Source organism: Oncorhynchus clarkii, chromosome 2, assembly GCF_045791955.1.
Source record: "Oncorhynchus clarkii lewisi isolate Uvic-CL-2024 chromosome 2, UVic_Ocla_1.0, whole genome shotgun sequence".
NCBI classification, from domain to species: Eukaryota; Metazoa; Chordata; class Actinopteri; order Salmoniformes; family Salmonidae; genus Oncorhynchus; species Oncorhynchus clarkii.
The window spans coordinates 66,767,756-66,790,249 of NC_092148.1; the positions used below are offsets into that span (position 1 = coordinate 66,767,756).

Consider the following 22,494-nt stretch of genomic DNA (forward strand, 5'->3'; position numbering starts at 1 on the left):
TTTATAGAGTTGGATCTTTAGGTTATACTGTACACAACATGGATTGACTAGATCTCAGCGGTGGGATGAAGACATTGCCAAAGGAATGTCCCAAATATTTAATTGCCTGTGTAGTTTACTGTAGTTTCAGACAAATTGGATACCCCAATGCCACATTTGACATATAGGCCAGCCTACTGTACCTAAATTAGGCACTCAGATGTGATAGGATTTAATTTGAGTGACAACAGTTTGAAATTGAGATGACAACATCTGATAGTGCCCTGTCTTTGGATCATTCTAGCTAAATCATTGCTTAACAGTTTTTAGAAACCCAACCTCTGTCTGCTCAAGACATAGCGCTGCTTGTCAAGACCCAGATAATTTAGCTGTTACACATGGATGCATATAAGGCTATCTGAGGCTGAAGGACAACTACCAATGATGTTTTATATTCGCTACAGCATCTCACTGGGCGGCTGTTTCTCTGAGGGTTCTGATGTAGAGACACAGTAATGATATATTGTTTTCGTTATAATTTTTTGTATTATTAGAGTACCCACTTAGCCATAGGGTTTCATGTTTTATCACCAGGGTTTCATGTTGCGATTCTTGTTGATGCTTTCATTGTCTGCCACCAGTCTTTTGACAAAGCATAAGGTTGTGTTCGTATTCATGTCCTTGTACTAATCTGTTTGCATTGTCACTCTTTCCTTTTGAACTGTTGCACTTGTTTTGTGCTGTTTAACTTCTAGGATTAGAGACGTGAACAGAGTGTTAACACTGGAGAAACAAAGAATGGAAAAACCCAGAGAAAACAGTCTGTGGAAGTGATGAATTGCATGTAGCATTAGCAAAGGCATCTGAAAGGCCTTGCTTGGCCCTGGTTAATAATTGCAATGCTGGTATACTAGACTTGTTAATATGAGCAGAGCTGCAAAGTTTCAGTTGGTGGAAAGAATGTGCATTAGTATGATTTGGTAAGGTAGACTACTTACACTATGCTTATTATGTCTATGCTCATAGACTATGATTTATACAATGTATATAATGGTAGAGAGGTGATGTGAAGGACACCATATTAGAAGGAAGATCCCTCTCTTCTGGGATATTTACACTTTCAGTGTAACTGTCTTTTTTTATCCTGACCCTACTCATAGTGGACTGAGTCTGCATGCATTGAGTTAACTATTTCACCATTATCTTCCATGATTAATGCCTGTGTGAAGCCAGATATCACTACACTAATGTCAATGTCGCTTCCACATCCTCTTTCTCATATCAAGGAGGATGTTACACTGAGTTGGGTTGTTATGATGGTTGATTGTTCAGGCCTCTGTTCAGCAGCTGCAGAAGGGGCCGAGCACACACCTCTGACCTTTTAATAAGGGAAGTGCTCTCCTGGGCCAGGGCCCAGGATTCTACTGCTATGTGTGATCAATCCACACCATGCATCACGTTGAGTCTGACCACTCTGATCACTTCTTAACTCCATGTGTGAAATCTGAGTAATTCTCTGACATCTACCACCCTCAGAGGAACTCATCATGTTGTTACAAAACCACAGTGTGAGTGATTCTCATGAAAGTCCAGGTTATATAGCTAAATAGTTGTATTGGTAGGAGAACAACTAGGTATATGTCTAGATTTCAGATTGTCATTTTTTTATTTTAGCCTTCTGTATAATGGCATTTATATTGATATACTAAGAATATGCTATTTGCTCTTTGTTTGATTATCATTCTACAATGTTACTCCACTCACATTATGTTAATATTTCTACTTGAATATTTGTTTGAGTTGAATGGTTGAAGTGAACTACCACAGTTGAAGTCGGAAGTTTACATACACCTTAGCCAAATACATTTAAACTTAGTTTTTCACAATTCCTGACATTTAATCCAAGTAAAAATTCCCTGTTTTAGGTCAGTTAGGATTACCACTTTACTTTAAGAATGTGAAATGTCAGAATAATAGTAGAGAGAAGTATTTATTTCAGCTTTTATTTCTCAATTAGTTTTTGGTAGCAGTGTCTTTAAATGGTTTAACTTGGGTCAAATGTTTTGGGTAGCCTTCCACAAGCTTCCCGTAATAAGTTTGGTGAATTTTTTATTTATTTATTTATTTCACCTTTATTTAACCAGGTAGGCTAGTTGAGAACAAGTTCTCATTTACAACTGCGACCTGGCCAAGATAAAGCATAGCAGTGTGAACAGACAACACAGAGTTACACATGGAGTATACAATAAACAAGTCAATAACACAGTAGAAAGATAAAAAGAGTCTATATACATTGTGTGCAAAAGGCATGAGGAGGTAGGCGAATAATTACAATTTTTCAGATTAACACTGGAGTGATAAATGATCAGATGGTCATGTACAGGTAGAGATACTGGTGTGCAAAAGAGCAGAAAAGTAAATAAATATAAATCATATGGGGATGAGGTAGGTAAATTGGGTGGGCTATTTACCGATAGACTATGTACAGCTGCAGCGATCGGTTAGCTGCTCAGATAGCAGATGTTTGAAGTTGGTGAGGGAGATAAAAGTCTCCAACTTCAGCGATTTTTGCAATTCGTTCCAGTCACAGGCAGCAGAGAACTGGAAGGAAAGGCGGCCAAATGAGGTGTTGGCTTTAGGGATGATCGGTGAGATACACCTGCTGGAGCGCGTGCTACGGGTGGGTGTTGCCATCGTGACCAGTGAACTGAGATAAGGCGGAGCTTTACCTAGCATGGACTTGTAGATGACCTGGAGCCAGTGGGTCTGGCGACGAATATGTAGCGAGGGCCAGCCGACTAGAGCGTACAGGTCGCAGTGGTGGGTGGTATAAGGTGCTTTTGTAACAAAACGGATGGCACTGTGATAAACTGCATCCAGTTTGCTGAGTAGAGTATTGGAAGCTATTTTGTAGATGACATCCGCGAATTTTGGCCCATTCCTCCTGACCGAGCTGGTTTAACTGAGTCCGCTTTGTAGGCCTCCTTGCTCGCACACGCATTTTCAGTTCTGCCCACAAATTTTCTATAGGATTGAGGTCAGGGCTTTGTGATGGCCACTCCAATACCTTGACTTTGTTGTCCTTAAGCCATTTTGCCACAACTTTGGAAGTATGCTTGGGGTCATTGTCCATTTGGAAGACCCATTTGCAACCAAGCTTTAACTTCCTGACTGATGTCTTGAGATGTTGCTTAAGTGTTGTATATATTTTTGTATTGGTGCGCGTCGGGTCCTCGTACCTATTTTTGTTATTTGTTACATTTTAGTGTTTGGAGTATGTTTCGTTCATTGTTATTAAATAACTCCATTACACTCAGTTTGATTCTCCTGCGCCTGACTTCCCTGCCACATATACACACGACTCTGACATACATCCACAGGTACACCTCCAATTGACTCACATTATGTCAATTAGCCTATCAGAAGCTTCTAAAGCCATGACATCATTTTCTGGAATTTTCCAAGTTGTTTAAAGGCACAGTCAACTTAGTGTATGTAAACATCTGACCCACTGGAATTGTGATACAGTGAATTATAATTGAAATAATCGGTCTGTAAACAATTGTTGGAAAAATTACTTGTGTCATGTACAAAGCAGATGTCCTAACCGACTTGCCAAAACTATACATTTGTGGAGTGGTTGAAAACGAGTTTTAATGACTCCAACCTAAGTGTATGTAAACTTCCGACTTTAACTGTATGTCCCATGCAAGTGATTCTCTTCCTTTGTTTGGATCTCTTGTCAAGGTCATCTTCCACTTGAATGCTATCTTTGTTTCCCCTCCGCTTCATACAATGAAATACTGGAATCGATGAGCAACTTCGTAACCATACAATTCTTTGGGAAAAGAGCGTTTTATTGCAGTGGAAGATAGAAAGCTGTGTGTTGATCAATAATATTTCACGGCTGCTGTCCCCTGCGGTTCTAGGGGCTCAACCAATTTGTGGTAGTAGGGGTCAGCTTCATCTGGAGTGGTGTTTACATTCTGGCCTTCCGCAGGCCATGTCCTCTACTCTATAGTGTCACACAGACACACACAGTATGTTCTGCATTCCAGTCAACCTACAGTGTCTAGCACGTTTGGAATGTCATTCTTCGGTTAGAAAAAGAGACAGAAGCATACAAAGACTAAGTTGATTGATTTGTTAATTTTGCACGCCCAATTTTTCAGTTTTTGATTTGTTAAAAAAGTTTGAAATATCCAATAAATGTCGTTCCACTTCATGATTGTGTCCCACTTGTTGTTGATTCTTCACAAAAAAATACAGTTTTATATCTTTATGTTTGAAGCCTGAAATGTGGCAAAAGTTCGCAAAGTTCAAGGGGGCCGAATACTTTCGCAAGGCACTGTACATCTGAATGTTACAATGCTGGAGCTGTAATCAGTCTTTGTTGGGAACGCTGGAAGGAAAAACACCTGGACATAATTATACGGATATTCTCAGACGAGCACAGTAAGATTCATAGAAATACTCATATTGATTTTGTAGACAGCTAGTGTCAAAGTTTGAAATGAAACCAACTCATACAACTGTGTAATTGCATTATGGGTTGTTTCTGACCATTGTTGTGATCATTAGAAGCATTCAGCGTCCATGCTGGAGCTGGTCAACAGGGCTACAATTAAGTGTACCCCTTGTCTGTCATTGGTGCCAAATGACGGTGGCTTCCATGTCATCAACACTGCATTTGAAGCAGTTTACCTCAACCTTACCATAAAGACATGTGGCAACTAGGGTATGCAAAATGTGTCCTTCAAACACTAACACAAGTCATCATCGCCACAGAAGGATCTCTTGAGTTCACTCAGTTTGAATGGCCTGTATTTGTTGATGTTGAGCAGTAGCATGAGTTTTGGCAGTGCTTCAATGCTGGGTAAACAGGAGATTCCAAAATTACCCAAACAGGATATCCACACTTGCATTGGTAGTGATTGACTTTCAGTTGTAAGTAGAAACAATGATGTTCCAATAGCTGAAGAGAATAACCCTGTCAAAAGAGTAATTCTGAGCAATATAGCTCTTCTGTTCAGTTATTATCTATCAACAGCAATTTGCCAGATGGGCATAAATTGGTTTAAATTGCTTCAGTAGTTACTGTATGAATTAGTCCAAAGGGACACTGCACAGTGGTACAGGCAGTGTGGCTGCAAGTCTAACAGTGTTTCCTACTATCTTCCTGGATGAACAGGGCTTAACTTGGAATGCTAGCTGTGTAAACACAGTGCACAATAACATGATAACACAGTCTCCATTTGGAGGCACAAGATTTCTGTCAATTTGGAGATCAGTGAAGCAGGGACAGTAAAAGGGAGAGAGGGGGTGATCTTTCTCGCTTTAGGTCCCCATTTTTGTTCATGGTCTTTTTCATTCTTAAACGTCAATCGATTCTGTCCATTTCAGTTCTCTCCATGGATCGATATGAGACTGAGGAAAGAAAGAAATCCAAAGGTGTCAATGGGTCCTGCAATCTTGAGGTAATAGCAGGGGGTCTAAGGAGCTGTGCTCTCTGCCAATAACTGCTGGCTTAAGCTGGGGAAGAAATGGCTGCTATTTTCTGCTGTTTGACTCAATGTGCTGTGTCAGGACCTCTTGAACACACTCTCACCACTGACTGGTTCATCTAACAGGCTGGACATGTGAGGATATCAGGCCAATAGCCTATATTAGCAGTAGTATGTGTGTCTGTGTGTCTGTGTGTGTGTGATATGAAGTCCATTACCTCCCGAACTGTCATTGATGTCAGTATTGTGTGTGGCATGTGGTGGGTCTGTTGGTGGGGGATGAACAACTGACCACAGAGCCTCTTTGGCCACACCCACACTGTGACTGTCTCTGTGTCCGTGTCTCTCTCTCCATCTCTCTGAGACACACATGCTGCAGGAGGAGGACTGTTCACATAGCAGTTTTTATGCTGCCTCTATTATAACGGCCCTATAAAATCAGTTATATATTGCCTGATTCCATTTCTGTTTTCCCCTGTTTCTTTCTGATTTCCGCTCTCAAAATCACACTTTTTTAATATAAAACCACTAAATTGGATGGGGGGGGGGGGGCTTGAAGCAAATAATCATGTTATCATTCTGTCAGGTATGCATGGGCTACTTTGTAGTTAGCATTGAATTGAGAAGGTTTTTGGGAAAGCCTTTCCATCTACCAGAAGACTTAGCGTTGTCACTAACGGCGACACCGAGTGGTAGACACCTGCTTTGCACATTAGCAACAGTCATCACAATTGTTTTAAAACCAATTCTATTAAATGCAACAGTTGGACCATGGATGAAGATACTCCAAACGTTATAATCCATCAGATATTGACTGAATTCTAGCACATAAAATGTTTACTGGCACAGACAAATAATGAATGGAGTTCAGGGAATTTGGTGGGATTTCAGGTGTTTAATTTTTTGTTTTAATTTTTTTTTTTTTCTTAGAATGCACTCATATACATTTTCTTATTGTAGCAGGTATCTTTTTGGTTATTTGTGTTAAATTATAATGATATGTGCCTCATTTGCATAAACACACTGTGTATTTGCATATATGATTGAATTAACATCAAGGTTTAGAACAGGGCTGCAACCACCAAAGACTGCCTCTGTCTACCCTACCTGCTCTGTCTTCCCTAGCTGTTCCGTCTACCCTACCAGCACACACCTGCTCTGTCTAGACTGGCTCATTAATTACTGTTGTTGTCACGCTCTCTTGCATAATTCAACAAGTCTGTCAATAGCAGGACACCCTTAGATTAAAAATCAACACGCTTGGCTCTAGATTCCACCTATCTAAACATATAGATTTTTGTACTTTCTATCTCCCAAATTTCGGGATATCCAATTGGTAGTTACAGTCTTGTCCCATCGCTGCAACTCTCATAAGGACTCGGGAGAGGCAAAGGTCGAGAGCCATGCGTCCTCCGACGACCCTGCCAAGGCTCACTGCTTTCCTCTGACACACTGGAAGCCAGCCGCACTGTACAACTGGCGACCGAAGTCAGCTTGCAGGCGCCCGGCCCGCCACAAGGAGTCGCTAGAGCACGATGTGACAAGGACATCCTGGCTGGTCAAACCCTCCCCTAACCCGAACGACGCTGGGCCAATTGTGCGCCTCCTCATGGGTCTCCTGGGTTGCGGCCGGCTGCGACACAGCCCGGGATCTAACCCGGATGCCTGTAGCACTATGATGCATTGCCTTAGACTGCTGCGCCACTAGGGAGGCCCTTATCTAAACATACTTTACATTGTTTGCGAGATCAGACATAATATCACTATAATCTGTGTGTTCATTTTCAGAAGTAGCTTTCATTTCAGCGCATCTAATTTGTAAACATGTCAACTGTATTAAATTATTACTTGTAGTGTAGTGTTGAGACGGTACTTTAAATCCCAGATGAAGCATTCTTATAGATACAACGGAAAGACAATGTATTCCACTGAGCCCATTTCAGACATTACCAGGGTGTGTTTGACAGGTCATTATATACATTTCTGCAGTGGGAACATTTACGGGGAAAAATGACAGGCAGATTTTACACCCCTCAAACACAGGAAATAGATGGCTGAAAAATACAGATCCTCAGGTGGGCGGGGCATGCACGTTGCTATGCACATACACAGACAGGGAATTCTGTTTGCCTCCTGAAAGTTGCAGGAAATGCAAATCAGTGTGCATTCTTCATGTCTTATGATGAACTGGGGCAAATTTATTAATATTCAATACGTTTTAATGTCTGGATTCGTTGATTTCATCTGTGTTTTCTGCATCACAGATTTTATTGGGCCCTACATTTATCTAAAGAGGAATTTATTGTGACAGTTTGGTTTGAATGTAATCAGCTTGAGCAGATGTCTACCAGCAACAAGTCCACCTTTTCACTCTCAATAACATTGCTGTAAGGAATCTATAATGACCTTTTGTTAGGAGCTGAATATCAACCTGCTATGCTACCACCCATGCATGTACACACAGATGCACACATTCAAACACACACAAATGACACCCGTTAGAATAACACTTAGATACATAATACTAGTAACATTAACATTAACAATAACAGTAACCTTGAGTAACAATCAACAACACTGGGCGTTAATTACAGTATTAAAGCATCTGCCATTAATGACCTCCGACTATTAACAGTGCATTCATGGTGGTGTGTGCAGGGGGAAGAGCCCACCAGTGACAGAGTGCTGCTGTTACAGGGAGATGCTCCTCTCCCCAGCCCTCTCCCCTCCTTTCCTCTCCTACCCTTCCACAGGAGCAGCCTATGATGTAATGTGCCTGCCACTGATAGAGCAACCCCCTCTCCTGCTTTTGATTTCCCCCTCCCCTTCCTATTCGCTGACTGCTGCTGCTGAGGCTGCTGGTAGTGGTGGTAGTGGCTCAGTCTGCGAGCCGAGCCCTGGTTTGGTTCAGCTGCAGCCCTGGGCATCTCTGGGGATCCCTGCAGAGCTTCTGTTACTCTGTCACCGCCTGACTGGGAGCTACTGGTACAGACCACCGCAAGACCTTGTCCTCTATTGCTCAAGGTAACTCGTCTGGCTCACCACAAAGGAATATATTGTAAAGAGCGAGGAAGGGAGAGAGAGACAGAAAGAAGGAGAGAGGAAGGACAGAAAACTGGCTTGGTGTCCAGTCAACTGCTGAATGAATCGGTCTGTGCAGTGAAAGCTTTTTGTCGCTATAGTGCTGGCTGCCATGGCAATAGATTGAATTCTGCTCCCTGTGGCTTCTGCTGTCGCACCCCCACTCCCTCTCTCTCTGCCTCCCTCTCTGTGCATGTAGGAAGGTGTTGGTTATCTTGGTTAAGATGTGATGGATTCCTGTGCTGGCTCAAAGCTAATTCAGCATGTCTAGTGGAGAGCTACATTGGAAAGATGATTCCTGTTTCCCAGGCAGATTTTATGGGGAATAACTGTAAGCTTTCTTCTCCGTTATTTAGGAGTAAGCATTTTTTCCTAAAAGAACAGAGATATAAGGTTACTGTTATTTTTTTGCTGTACTTCGACATCTTCATTTTTCTATAACAATGTATTTTAGGTTGTTAGTTTTGAGTGGAATAATGATGTTTTCTGTCTATTTTCAATATATAATTTTTTTGTTTCTGAAAATGTGGGTGTGTGCATGGACAATGTGTGATACAGTTGGAGTAATCTGCATGAATGCAGATTCTTTTCATTTAGGTCAATGATTGTTTCAAAAGTGGAGGTAGATTAATGACGTACGGGTTTTATGCATCGTGCTTACGTCACCACTTTGTCAAAAATATCCTCAGCGTTTGGATTTCTGGTGCAGCGTTTGGATTTCTGGTTCAAATTGCATTTAGCTTGTGAATTCTTACTGGTTACCTGGGCTAAACTCTGGTACTTGGTCTGATGCAATGTTAATATTTCATGTCTCGTCTGCTTCACATGTGGATGTGTTCATAACTAATTCATCCAAAGGATTTTCCTCTTCTACTGTCAGAGGAGAATACCTCCACCCATCTGTACCCACTAACCCCTCTATGTAATGAAGGCATTTAATATGATCACTTATTCTCTTACTATGTTGCTTGACATTCAGGCCACTATATTGGTACTGTTTTAACAATATGGAAATTATTTCCTCAGATTTTCCGATCATCCATTTCTATAAACCCTAAAACAAAACACGAAAAGGTGTGAATATTGGGGGATCCTTTGTGCAGAGAGGATCTCCTGTAGAGAATAATCCCCTGCTTTGATTGGTCAGGTAACATCATGTGGGTTGTTGGGGGGTCATCCTAGGATTTCTTCATGGGAGAGGTCATGTTTACAGTGAAGGTAATTGGCTCCTTGAGCCGTACCATACATAGCATCCAGCCTGCATACAGCAATATGCTTCAGGGAGCAGGCTGTACTCTGCATGCGTGACATACTGTAGAGAGCTGAAATTAAATTCAAGCTTTCCTTTTGTCATTTTGACCTTCATTTTTATTGCCTGATGGACAAGGTGACGTTAACAGAGAGTGGGCCAATGAAGAGCTCATTAATGTGTTATTTTAGCCAAAGGATCGTGCCCTGGGAGTGGTCTCACCCGGAATCTCTTTACTCAAAAATCACCACCCCTTTGCAGAGAAGGTGACACTATTGATCTGTGGGTTTAAAAAATGCTGATCTTACACCAGTATGATCTCTTCCAAGGAGGTGATTCTGTAAATGAAGGGCTTTGCTCATTGCACTTGCTAGCTGAATATAGCAACATGACAGCAGGTGTTTTTTGTGTGAAACCATAAATAGTCTTGTTATGGAAATGCTTTCCAATTAAGAGAGTAGCAAGGGAAGACCTGTCTGTCTCTGAGATGTGGTGGATTACTCTACACGACAGTTTACACATACTCATACCTTAGCCACGGAAAAAGCCTGGTGTGGTCACTGGGGTTGCTCAGACAGTTGACTCCCGATGGTGTAGTATCTTACTACTATAGCCTACAACTCAAGGTTGAGGGTTGGATATTATAGAGAGCAGCCCTTTTATGTTGAGGTTATGTCCTTATTGTAAAAAATGTTATTAGCATATTCATGTATATGGTATTGTATGTGGTCAATAGTATAACATTTATAAAGTTAATATGTCTGACCTTTAAACAGTATTTGAATTGGCTTCTCAGGCCCATTATTTCAAGGCAGAATCGAATGACTATTTTACAAGCTGAACTCCAGCAGCAGAATCAATATGCTGTACTTCATTCTTTACAGAGCCTTTTTAGGACTATTTCGCATTCTTTTTGCTTCAGACTACACATCAGTCTGTTGTGCTCAATATAAGCTGTTAGTCATTTATTTTCATTAGTCAGAGTTAATTAGTGCTTTATTTCAGCCCCCCAGAGGCCTGCCTTGTATTAGAGCCTTCCGTTTGCTTTGAAGCAGCTGGGTTCCTGGATTCACCAGGCCTTCATATAAGTGCTGACCTCCGCTGCTCCCCAGAAGCTCCTCGCTGGCCCCCACCCACCTCAGAGTAGAGCACCTCAGCAGCCTCACATAACCCACCAGCAGGGAAAGGTTTGCACTGGTTTTAAGTATTTAAAATGAGAAAACCTTTCTGCTGAGTTATAGTCAGCACTCCTTTAAGACATTTATTTTTCTCAAAATAGCATTTCAAACCAATTTTTTTTGTCCTTGGTCAAGTCAGATGATCAGGTAACACCCTAATAATAACTACAGTGGACAGTATCAGATCACTGGCCAGGGGAGAGCAGAGCGATTTGCTTAATTCATTTCTCTCTATTGGAGTAATGAGGACATGCGATTTTGTTGCATACCATTAGAGGGATTATAGTTGCGGTGATATGAAAGGGAGACACGGCTGTCTTTGATATGGGCATGGAGGGCCACCTGAGGAGCACAGGAGTTTTTCTCTCCCCAATAGCCCATCTGAATATTGAACAGGTGCTTGTTCTAGTGAAGCAGAACATAGATTCTCAGTACTGATGAAGAGAGATGCGGAAAGTGTTTCACTACTAACTCGATGAACTGTTTGTTATTCGTAACTATTCAATATTTCACAGCAGCGATTATGTCACAAATGTAAATGCTCTATATACGATGAAACAGAGAGCGGGAAGAGAATGTTTGAGAGAGATGGATGATACACAGCTGATACAGTGACCAGATGACAGACAGGGCCGGAGACAGAGAGGGATGTTGTTAGACTGACGAGTAATGGGAGTGACATAATAGATCTTGAGACAGAGTAGCATACATGGAATCAGCATTCAAATGAAAGGACATGTCATGTAGTGAGTCACACAGATTATCATAAAGCTTCTCTCACAGCACGTCCTGGGATGGAGTGGTGGGATTGCCAACCTGCTAGAGGGCATGCGTCGCGGTCCACACTACACCAGTGGAATTATTGGTGATGGAATAAGGCTTCTGGTCAGGGAATTACTGTTTTATAATGCCATATTATAACAATGCTGTTGGGTAGATGGAGGATTTGTCTTCAATGGCTTGAGACAGGCTATGCCATGTCACCATACTGATGTTATTAGGTTGATACTGTCAGAGTGAATTTCCAAAATAGCTCAAGGTTACATTTCATCATCCCGAGCAGAAACAGGCCATACATGACCCTTCACCTAGCCCTGTGATGACATCATCAACCACCTGAGAAGTGACTGGCTACAGCTCTCAGGTTAAGATGACTCATTCCTCCCCACTATTGTGATACAGTGCCACTCCTGTCTGTACTTTTCCAGAGAACAAAAATATCTGTGTTCACAGTAATAACGCTGACCTGTGAGAAGAATGGATTAGGTTCAGTTCTAATTTGCAAATACACTTGTGTTAAAATCATGTTCTGTTTTTAGCATGCTCTAATTCAGTATTCAACACTTTGCTTCTTGGTATAGTGCGAATAGAGGCAAACCATCACTCTTTTCAATGTGCTGGTGACAAGTTCAGATGTGATCTAAAGGACAGTTTTATCATAAAGTTTTAACCTGAGAACAGAGAGAGTGTGAGTAGAGATCTCGGCTTCATAGTATCTGTATCATGACATCATTCAATAACGTTATGAATACCTGTATGGTGTTCTTTTCTGAAACGATACTGAGGGGAGGTCAAGTGGTGCCATGTTATTGAGGCTGCCATGTTATTGAGGCCAGTGCCCATGTACAGTCGAGGTAATTGAGGTAATATGTACATGTAGGTAGAGTTATTAAAGTGACCGTGCATAGATAACAGAGAGTAGCAGCGGTGTAAAAATGTTTGTGTGTGTGTGTGTGTGTGTGTGTGTGTGTGGGGGGGGCAACCAGTCAGGATGCTATCGATGGTGTAGCTGTAGAACCTTTTGAGGATCTGAGGACTCATGACAAATCTTTTCAGTCTCCTGAGGGGGAATAGGTTTTGTCATGCCCTTTTCACAACTGTCTTGGTGTGCTTAGACCATGTTAGTTTGTTGGTGATGTGGACACCAAGGAACTTGAAGCTCTCAACTTGCTCCACTACAGCCCCGTCGATGAGAAGGGGGATGTGCTCGGTCCTCCTTTTCCTGTAGTCCACAATCATCTCCTTTGTCTTGATCACGTTGAGGGAGAGGTTGTTTTCCTGGCACCACATGGCCAGGTCTCTGACCTCCTGCCTATAGGCTGTCTCGTTGTTGTCGGTGATCAGGCCTACCACTGTTGTGTCATCTGCAAACTTAATGATGGTGTTGGAGTTGTGCCTGGCCGTGCAGTCATGAGATAACAGGGAGTACAGGAGGGGACTGAGCACGCACCCTGAGGGGCTCCAGTGTTGAGGATCAGCGTGGCAGATGTGTTGTTACCTACCCTTACCACCTGGGGGGCGGCCTGTCAGGAAGAGTAGGATTCAGTTGCAGAGTGAGGTGTTTAGTCCCAGGGTCCTTAGCTTATTGATGAGCTTTGAGGGGACTATGGTGTTGAACACTGAGCTGTAGTCAATGAATAGCATTCTAGGTGTTCCTTTTGTCCAGGTGAGAAAGGGCAGTGTGGAGTTCTGGATCCACATTCCTTTTAAAGGAGCATTCCATAAAGTTTCTTACTGCTAAGTGCTGAAAATGGTATAATCCTTACATATGCAGAGCACACCAGACCAAGACTTTCTACATTCCACACCATGATGATGGTGTGTGTCTGCTGAAGTCAAGGTGAGATGAAGGGACAGAGAGAGAGGTTTCTACACAGCTGTCTGTAACAGGTTCACGCCACATCAATCACAAATGTTTCTCCAGATAAAAATATCAGTGTTTTGTAACATTGGAGGAGCAAAGAGTGTAGATGTTTATATTGTGTGGTTGGAGGTGAAACCCAAACCTTATCCTGAGGATAATGTGGTCTTTAATATCATCAAATAATCTCTGAGCACAGAGGTAACATTGAGCAGCTAGCCTATATCTCTTGTCTTATTGGTCCTGTCAGCCACACTAGTGAAATAGAGACCTGTTATCTGGTGTTTTCTCATTAGGCTAATATGTGTAACACAGACTTTTTATCATTGTGCTGTAATTTGTACACTGTTTGTAATTAATTTATACAAAGTGACCTGTCAGCATTTCCTCTTGGTGTGAGATGCACAGAAAATACAAATATGTCTTATGCCTTCTATCTACCGTTATGTGAAATGAGTCTTTTGGTTAGCCTATCTGCATTCCCTCCATACAGTAGCATATGTAGACTGGAACGGCTCCAGATGGAGTCCAGCGAGATCTGGTCAATCTATTAATGGGATCCCAGACAACAGAAAGAGCCCTCATGATCACCTCCATTTGTTTAACTAGTTTGATCCATGTTTAGACGTCTGCCCGCCTCGGTGAGGGGTTCCTTCTGAGACGTCTGGTATAGGCAAGGACAGGTGATCTAACTCAACTATAGAGGTACACTGTCTGTCTGGCTTCAGAAGTCTTCTTATAGTACAGAACTGACAGACTGAACGTGTAACAACCAGCCGGTGTCCAGAGTCTGTAAATAAGACGGCTGTAGGCTAGCCTTGCTATAGTGGTCCTAGTAGTTGTCATGTGACCATCATGGAATCTCAACCCCATACCTTCTCACCGAGATGCCCAGACCTGGCATTCCCATTCCTGACACCTCTAGACCTAGCATTCCGTCTGCCTACTTAGCACTGCAGCCCAAAGTACATTAGCACCCACTAGTTTAGAAAAAGGAGTCCCCCTCTCAACAGCCTGCTATCTTTCACCTCACTGTGTTCACATGGATGGCTTTTTATAGTTCCAAAAGTTATTTTACACATCAGAGACTATGCAAAAAAAGAAAGAAAAGTACACTAAGTGTGAAATTGGACTGCTTCCATGCCGTTTGCATTGAATGCACCTGTTTTCCACTAGGGCTCATGGTTGTTTTGGTTGATAAAGGAAGAAAGCATGTGATGGCTGAGTGATATGATTTGTCAATTTTCAATTCCATTTCAGCATTCTCTGAGGTACTCACGCAGGAATAACAGCATCCACTAATGTTATTCAACTGAGAGCTAACTCCAGGCTGTGTCTATTTAACATGGCCAGTATGCAGTTGCACTAGAAGACAGTGGCCCCTTTTCAGCAGATGAAATGGTCTCTTAGTTCTAAATTAAATTCCCACCGAGACTTGTTAGCGTCACCAGTTCTGTGGAACTCAGTGTCATGCCCTGAAAGCTTGTCCTTGGCAGTGGGTTGTGTATTATTTTAATAGCACTTCGTGACACCATCCTGTCAGGGCTAGCCTCATACTCTGCTTCCTATGATTAATATATAGAACACACTCAAGTGGTTCCTCTTAACCAGTTCACTCGTTCCAATTAATACTCTGATACTCTAAACAAATTGAAGAGAGAAGTAAGCCTAGTTTTCCCACAGAATTTTTGAGATATGATCAACAGTATTTGTTTTATGGATGTAACCTTAGCCCACCAATGTCATTCACTGACTTTTATAATAATAGGCCTACTTTTGTGTGAAATGTTTAACTGTCAGGGGACTTCGCACTATATAGCTTAGTCAAATAATTTTTGGATTTTTAATTTATTTAACTAGGGAAGTCAATTAAGAACAAATTCTTATTTGCAATGACGGTCTACACCGGCAAAACCCAGACAATGCTGGGCCAATCGTGCACCGCCCTATGGTACTCCCAATCATGCCCGGTTGTGATGCAGCCTGGAATTGAACCAGGGTGTCTGTAGTGACACATTAAGTCCTGAGATGCAGTGCCTTAGACCGCTGCGCCACTCGGGAGCAGATACACAGATACGTAATGAGGAAAGTCAAATACAAAGGGACTTTTTTATTGAATTTAACAGGCTTAGGTTTTTCTTCTTCAACCCACTTCTTAATGCTTCCATTGTTTAGAGTGGTAATTCTAGTTAAGCCTGGTTCATACATCAGATAGAACCAGAAATCAAACTAAGAGAAGACCATTCTGTGGGTGTATCCTGTCCTCTCTTTCTTCTCCCACTTCTGTAGAAGCAGTATATCAGAGCCCCTGCTCCCTCCCTCTCTGGCAGCAGTGTGGGAGGGGAGGGGCTATAGTGGAGAGTGGCCAGAGGAGAGGCAGGCTGTACTATGACAGGGTGTCAGACTGTTAGAGAGAGAGAGAGAAAGCAGACAGACACAGAGCAGGCAGCAGGAGCCCTTTAACTACTGCTACTCTAACTGCTCTACGTGGATAATCTACTGGCTGTTCTATTACCCATTCCCTGAAGGGCATTTCTATCTGAGTCACCCTAAAAGGAACCTTTTCTTAATCTGAAGATCATTTTGGTACAGAGCTGTGCAGGAAAGAGAGTAAGTACAACCCACTGCAACAGAGGCAGCCCTGTATTCATTAAGAGTGCAGAGCGTTGCCTCAGTTAATCATTGATGTGTCTCCTGGGGTTTTGGTTACCTTGTGAAATGGACACTGCTGTCATTCTCCTGCCTCTCTCTGCATTATGGGCTATTTTATCTCTCTCTCTCTCCAAGTACACAGGGCTAAAGTGGGTGTGTGCTGCTGACATGAGACAGCCTATCCCGTATTTTTTTTTTAATAATAAGGTGATCGCAGGGCAGAGCTGCTTCTTCTTCCTCTTCTTCGTATTCATATTCATATTCGTAGTGGGTAGCTATAGGCTTGGGTGTGTTCATTTTTAGGTCCTCTTGCCTAAAGAGTTGTTGGTGTTGAACTCTTTTTTTAAAATTAGTATACTGTAATGTGTGTGTGTGTGTGTGTGTGTGTGTGTGTGTGTGTATATATGGATATATATATATATATATATATATATATATATATATATAAGTACAGCTATTTACCTGGGTGTGTTCACATTTAAAAGCCTATTAGACTGTGCGTGAGCGTCCATAGTAAGGCAGTGGTTGTTCTAGTGGAGCTGGCGGCTCAGTCTCTCCAGCACAGAGAGCGTGTGACGGGGAATGGGGCCTCTCTCTACAGATAGGAGTGAGCGAATGTGGCAGGCAGTGCACTCACATCCTCTCCCAGCACGGGAACTTCCTGTGAACTCTGTGGCATGTGGTAAAGTTGGCTTTGTAAATGAAGGGAAAGAACAAACATAAAAAACGACATCAGATCTCATTTAAGAGTGTGTTGGCATGATTATGCCTCCCTTAGTAGTGCAGCAGGACTGTTGTGGTGGTTGGGGTTGTGATGTGAGGCCATGTGATGCCAGTCAGTTTTTTTTTTGCTGTGGGTCTTGCAGGGCATCTTCAGGCCAGAGGCTGCAGGTTTTACTGTGTGAAACTCAAACCTCCCACCCTCACTCTGCTGGCAGCACAGTCGTGACATAATGCCAATGTGTTAGGTGTTTTCATTATTACAGAAATTGAAACTGAATCTATTCTATGAAGATGATTAACAAGCCAGCCTTTGTTACACTGTGTGCCTTTCTTTGGAGAGGGAGGCTTTATGTTACTAGTGCACACTGGTCAGTTGTTACGATGGGGTGTCAACATCAACCTATTCGGCACTACATAGCCTAGATACAGTATCACTGGAGTGCAATATGAACCACTATGGAATGTATCTCTCAAAGGCCAGTTCATTTTAGCATGAGGGTGTAGTCCAGTTATGTGACTCGGCAGCTGGACATGTGATAGCTATCGCAAACATGGACGTGCTATAGGAGACAAAACAAAAACAGCAACTGTAGAACTACAGTAGAGATATTCAATATTTTTACAACAAACAGTCAAAGGGAGTTCCTATCAGAATGAGGGGACAGATCAATTAATATACTCTTCAAACAGAGTGAATTCTGTTACCTGATGCACATTTGTCAGGAGAAGAAAAGCCTGCCTGTGCTGATGACCTTGTCTCTGTGTTTTCTTTTGGTCTGATCCGTAAAGACAACAGCTGGCAACCGCATTCTGGGTACAGAAGCCTTGACAATGAGCTGCCTGTATGACTCTGTCACAAAGAGTTTGTCTTGTTGGTAAAGGACGGTGCCTGTTATATCAATAACTCAAATCCACACTCTAGCTACTCACTTCAAGCATCCCGTTGGCAGATGGACATCTCATTGGGGTACATATTCTATATACTGTGAATGGATGAGTCTATACCCTTAGATATGAACAGTAGGTTTATATAGTGGTATTCTCAATGCCAAAAGTAAAGATTAAGTATCTAGTTTGGATATTGTGCTTCGACAATAAAGTTAATTGATCATGTAAGGCCTAAAGTCAATATTATTTCATGGCTGTTTTTAGCTACAACCACTACATCCAGAATAGCCAGCTCTCCCTCTGCACAGTGGATTGGCTTTCTTGATTTGCTGTTCCAGCAGCTGAGAGGGGCACAAAGCAAAGAAAGAAAAACAGTGCTTCTGTGCACTGAAGCTTCACAATGTGATCGCAATGGACAACCTGTTACAGATTAATGATTGCGCTCAGAGAAAAGAATACATCACACTGTAGTGTCTTTGCACAGCACACCTCTCCCTGGCCCCGCTCTAGCACAACTCTCCCTGGCCCCGCTCTAACACAACTCTCCCTGGCCCCGCTCTAACACAACTCTCCCTGGCCCCGCTCTAACACAACTCTCCCTGGCCCCGCTCTAACACAACTCTCCCTGGCCCCGCTCTAACACAACTCTCCCTGGCCCCGCTCTAACACAACTCTCCCTGGCCCCGCTCTAGCACAACTCTCCCTGGCCCCGCTCTAGCACAACTCTCCCTGGCCCCGCTCTAACACAACTCTCCCTGGCCCCGCTCTAACACAACTCTCCCTGGCCCCGCTCTAGCACAACTCTCCCTGGCCCCGCTCTAACACAACTCTCCCTGGCCCCGCTCTAACACAACTCTCCCTGGCCCCGCTCTAGCACAACTCTCCCTGGCCCCGCTCTAACACAACTCTCCCTGGCCCCGCTCTAACACAACTCTCCCTGGCCCCGCTCTAACACAACTCTCCCTGGCCCCGCTCTAACACAACTCTCCCTGGCCCCGCTCTAACACAACTCTCCCTGGCCCCGCTCTAGCACATGCTTCCAATCACACTCATCATAATCCCAGGGGTCTTTTCTCAGCATTAGTAAGATTCCTCTTCATCTGTTGGCTTAGGCACAGTGACTCAGTACCTGTCAGTGTTCGTGTGTGCGTGTCTACGCACTTGCTTGTACGTGTGTGTATGTGTGTGATATGGATCATGCAATTCATTCTGGCAGTAAAAATGAGGAATGTAAATAAACTTCAATCCTCACTCAACCCATCAGCTTACTGAGGAACCATATTAAGTAATGTGAGTGATCTGAAACACTGTCTCTCCGAGGACCCATCCACCATTATTACATTTGAGCTGTCATTCTTATTCAGAGTGACTTACAGGAGCAATTAGGGTTAAGTGCCTTGCTCAAGGGCACATCGACAAATGTTTCACCTGGTCGGCTTGGGGATTCGAACCAAAGACCTTTCGGTTACTGGCCTAGCACTCTTAACTGCTAGGCTACCTGCCTACCTATTATGGTGACTGACTGCTACTTCAACCCTAGCTGGGACTGAGGTGCTATAATAAGGGTCTTAATGTGAGAGAGCGGTTCAGTTCTGCTGTGGTGTTGGTGGATGGATTGCATGAGTGAGAGAGGGGTTAATAGCAGGAAGAGGGGGATGTGGAGTGGCCAGCCACTTGTAACCTGAAGGTTAAACAAGGGCCTTCAGGGAGTGCTATTGCTGTGTGCTTACTGATGGGAACTCTGCAAACAGGCATTCAGGGAGCTCAGCTTGCAGTCTCAAGTGTTGTCCCAGTCCAGAGCAGTCCAGTCACTGTGGCAAGATGTGGGAAATGGCTGTGGACATGGATCCTAGGCAGAACCCTGTGTTTGCTTGGCTGTCTTAGAGAGCCTCAGATCTGTCTCTTAACCCCTTTGGGAAGTGCACAGAAACACGACACGTGTGTACTATGAAGTGCCTCAGGCTTCCACCTTATTTTAACTGTAACGTTACACAGGCCCGTGGAATAGTTTTGAGAAGACATTTGGAATACGTTTCCACGTGGGTCAGCGTTTCTCATGTGTCCGTGTGAGAATGGCAAAATTGTCCGTCACCCTCGGGTTCACACCGGTTCTTCTTGCATGTCCATGTTTCAAGCATTATACTGTTGTATTTTAAACTGTGGTGAGCTGGGGAATGTGAGCTTCTGTACCTCTCTAACTAATGCTCGACCTGGAGGGGAGCTAAATGTGTGACCTGCATACTCCAAACGTGTCTACATGAAGTGTTTGTCACTTGTGTTGGTATGCCCCTCTCTGACGCCAGTGTGAGAGCTCCTGTATGTGATGATTAGAATCATCCCTCCCCATCATGACCTCCCAGACATTCCAGGTTGTGCCCTTTATGTAACTAATGGCGTTGCTGACCCTCCCAGACATTCCAGCTGAGGACCACTGATCAAATGAGGCTTTTAATTGCTTTTCTACTATAAGCCATTTTTGGAGGGGTAATATGTTCTTTATCAATTATCCAATTATGTGAAGGCCAACTAAACATTTAGCCTATGCCTAGCTGAGAAGTCACATGCTCATTACGGTGTTGTTGGATGATTCTGTCTTCCTCTAACCTACCAAGTGTCTAATGGAGAATGTCAGTCACGTGTTATCTAGTCAGGAATCCCTGCTGATAGTTAGGAGTGGGAGGCGTGCACAGAGGAGAACAGGGAAGAGAGATGCTGGTATTTAGTCATTGCGTGCGTAGCTGGAATCCACAAACGAGGGAGTGAGTGAGGGTAGTATGCTGGCTTTATCCCCCTAGTTCACTTCTCCATGGCTGTGTGCAGTCATGAAAGAAGACCTGCGCTGCTCTCTGCCTCCCTTCGCGTCTCGCTGTATGAGCATGACGCACACCAGAGCTGTAACATTTTACAACCCCTCGCCAAAAGTCAAAGGCTCTGCCAGCTATGCCTTTCTTATGCTAATGCAAACGAGCCCTCAATGTAGTTAGCCTTGTGTTAGGTTAGCACATGACAGCTCATGTCATGACCCACTTAGCAAAACTTTGCACAGAGCAGCACCTCATAAAATATAGGCCTACCGAACTGTTTTACAAACTCCTTTTACAGCGTGATCGTTTAACAACATGATAGCATACTGTACTGTTCTTTTTATCTACACTGCACAGTCTGTACTTAGCACTACAGATATGGAATATGAGGAGTGAGGTGAACTGCATGACTGATAGTAGACCGTGGCAGTCTAAAAGACTCTTATGGAAACACTGTAATCCAGGTAGACAAGCATTGCAGGTGTTTGAGGTGAGAGACACAGTAGACACAGTTAAGTCTGAATAATTAATGGTATTGGATCGAATATGTGATATATGAAGAGCCAGGGCAAGACATCCGGGTGGCCTTTTAAAAGATGCTAACGTCTTATCCCGGTGCGTTCTCGTGGTGTGAGTGACCGCAGGGTTCAGATAACTGTCCTTTCCTCTCTCCACCCTGGCACCTGTCTACTCAACTGTCTGCCTGACTACACAGGTCTGGGCAGCCTGGGAGGGAGACATATACAGATTTGCTGCTGATGCTGCCTGGGGTCCAGCAAGGCTTTCAGACATCTGGGGGAATGGAGCTGCTTAACATGCAGGTAGCAGCTCACAGGAAGGAACTAACGCTTTTGATGCATTGATGCTCATTTTCCCCACTGCCGCTAGCATGGTCGGTGGGACAGAGGAACAGAGAGAGGGCTGCTGGTTAATTGGTTCAGGTCATAAAGATATTTTCATGCTGTCCTACACAGCTCTGCTTTAGTCTGTAAAAGACTGCTCCTCATGCTCCTGAATTAATAAAGTAGGAAAAGGGACCTTCTTGTGTTTATTTGGAGGCTGCTTTACTATTTATTGCGATGGGGTTGCCCAAAAGAAAGAGCTACGCTGTGTGTTTGCTTTTGTACTGAACAACAAAGCAGCAGAGCCTTGTTTTTCAAGTTACAGTTCATCCTTGAGTTGCAGGGTATTTTGGGAGATTACCTTATATGGCTCCTGAAAGATACTTTATGCTCATTGTCTGAATTATGTCTTCTTCAAATGACTGTCTTCCTGCTGTTCCCTCTAATCAGTTGACTTTAGATCCAGGCAAAAAAGAAAACCTTTGGTTTGTTCAGTCTCAGCTCTAAGGTCAAGCAAGCTCTTTACGACCTGATAGTGGTCTAGTCTACCCAGCTGCATTTAGTCTACCTCATAGATTAACCTACAAAATGTCTCAGATAATAAAATAGGTTATCATTGTTCCAGTTCTGCATCATCTTTATTTTGTGTATTTTGGAAATTCATGGCTACACACCTTCCTTCTTCATAATTCTAGACTCACTAAAGCAACATCCATCTTGCTCTGCTCATGTCTGGAAAGGAGATTGCATCAGAGGGCTTAACCTGTGGTATGACAAGCCCTGACCCCTATGTTGTGAAAGTAGGTGAAGATGTCTGAGGAAATTCTATGTGGGCTTGGCTCTAATATGGTATTGAAGAGGCTCAGCTTTCCTGTAACAGATCATTTCACTGCCATCTCTCCATGACATCAGCTCCCACCTCCATGCCTGCAGCCGCAGGGCCCTGCACAGAG

The 22,494-nt window shown here is 43.2% G+C and overlaps 1 protein-coding gene across 3 annotated transcripts in view; it reads left to right on the forward strand.

Moving 5' to 3' along the window:
* Window positions 1-16,033: 16,033 nt before the first annotated feature.
* LOC139372404 (semaphorin-4B-like) overlaps window positions 16,034-22,494 on the forward strand; it is a 99,671-nt gene continuing 93,210 nt past the window's right edge. For 2 of the 3 annotated variants that reach the window (XM_071112130.1, XM_071112123.1), the window contains exon 1: window positions 16,034-16,242. The gene's annotated coding sequence lies outside the window, so the exon portion shown is untranslated. The remainder of the gene's footprint in view (window positions 16,243-22,494) is intronic. The other variant, XM_071112116.1, reaches the window with a different exon arrangement.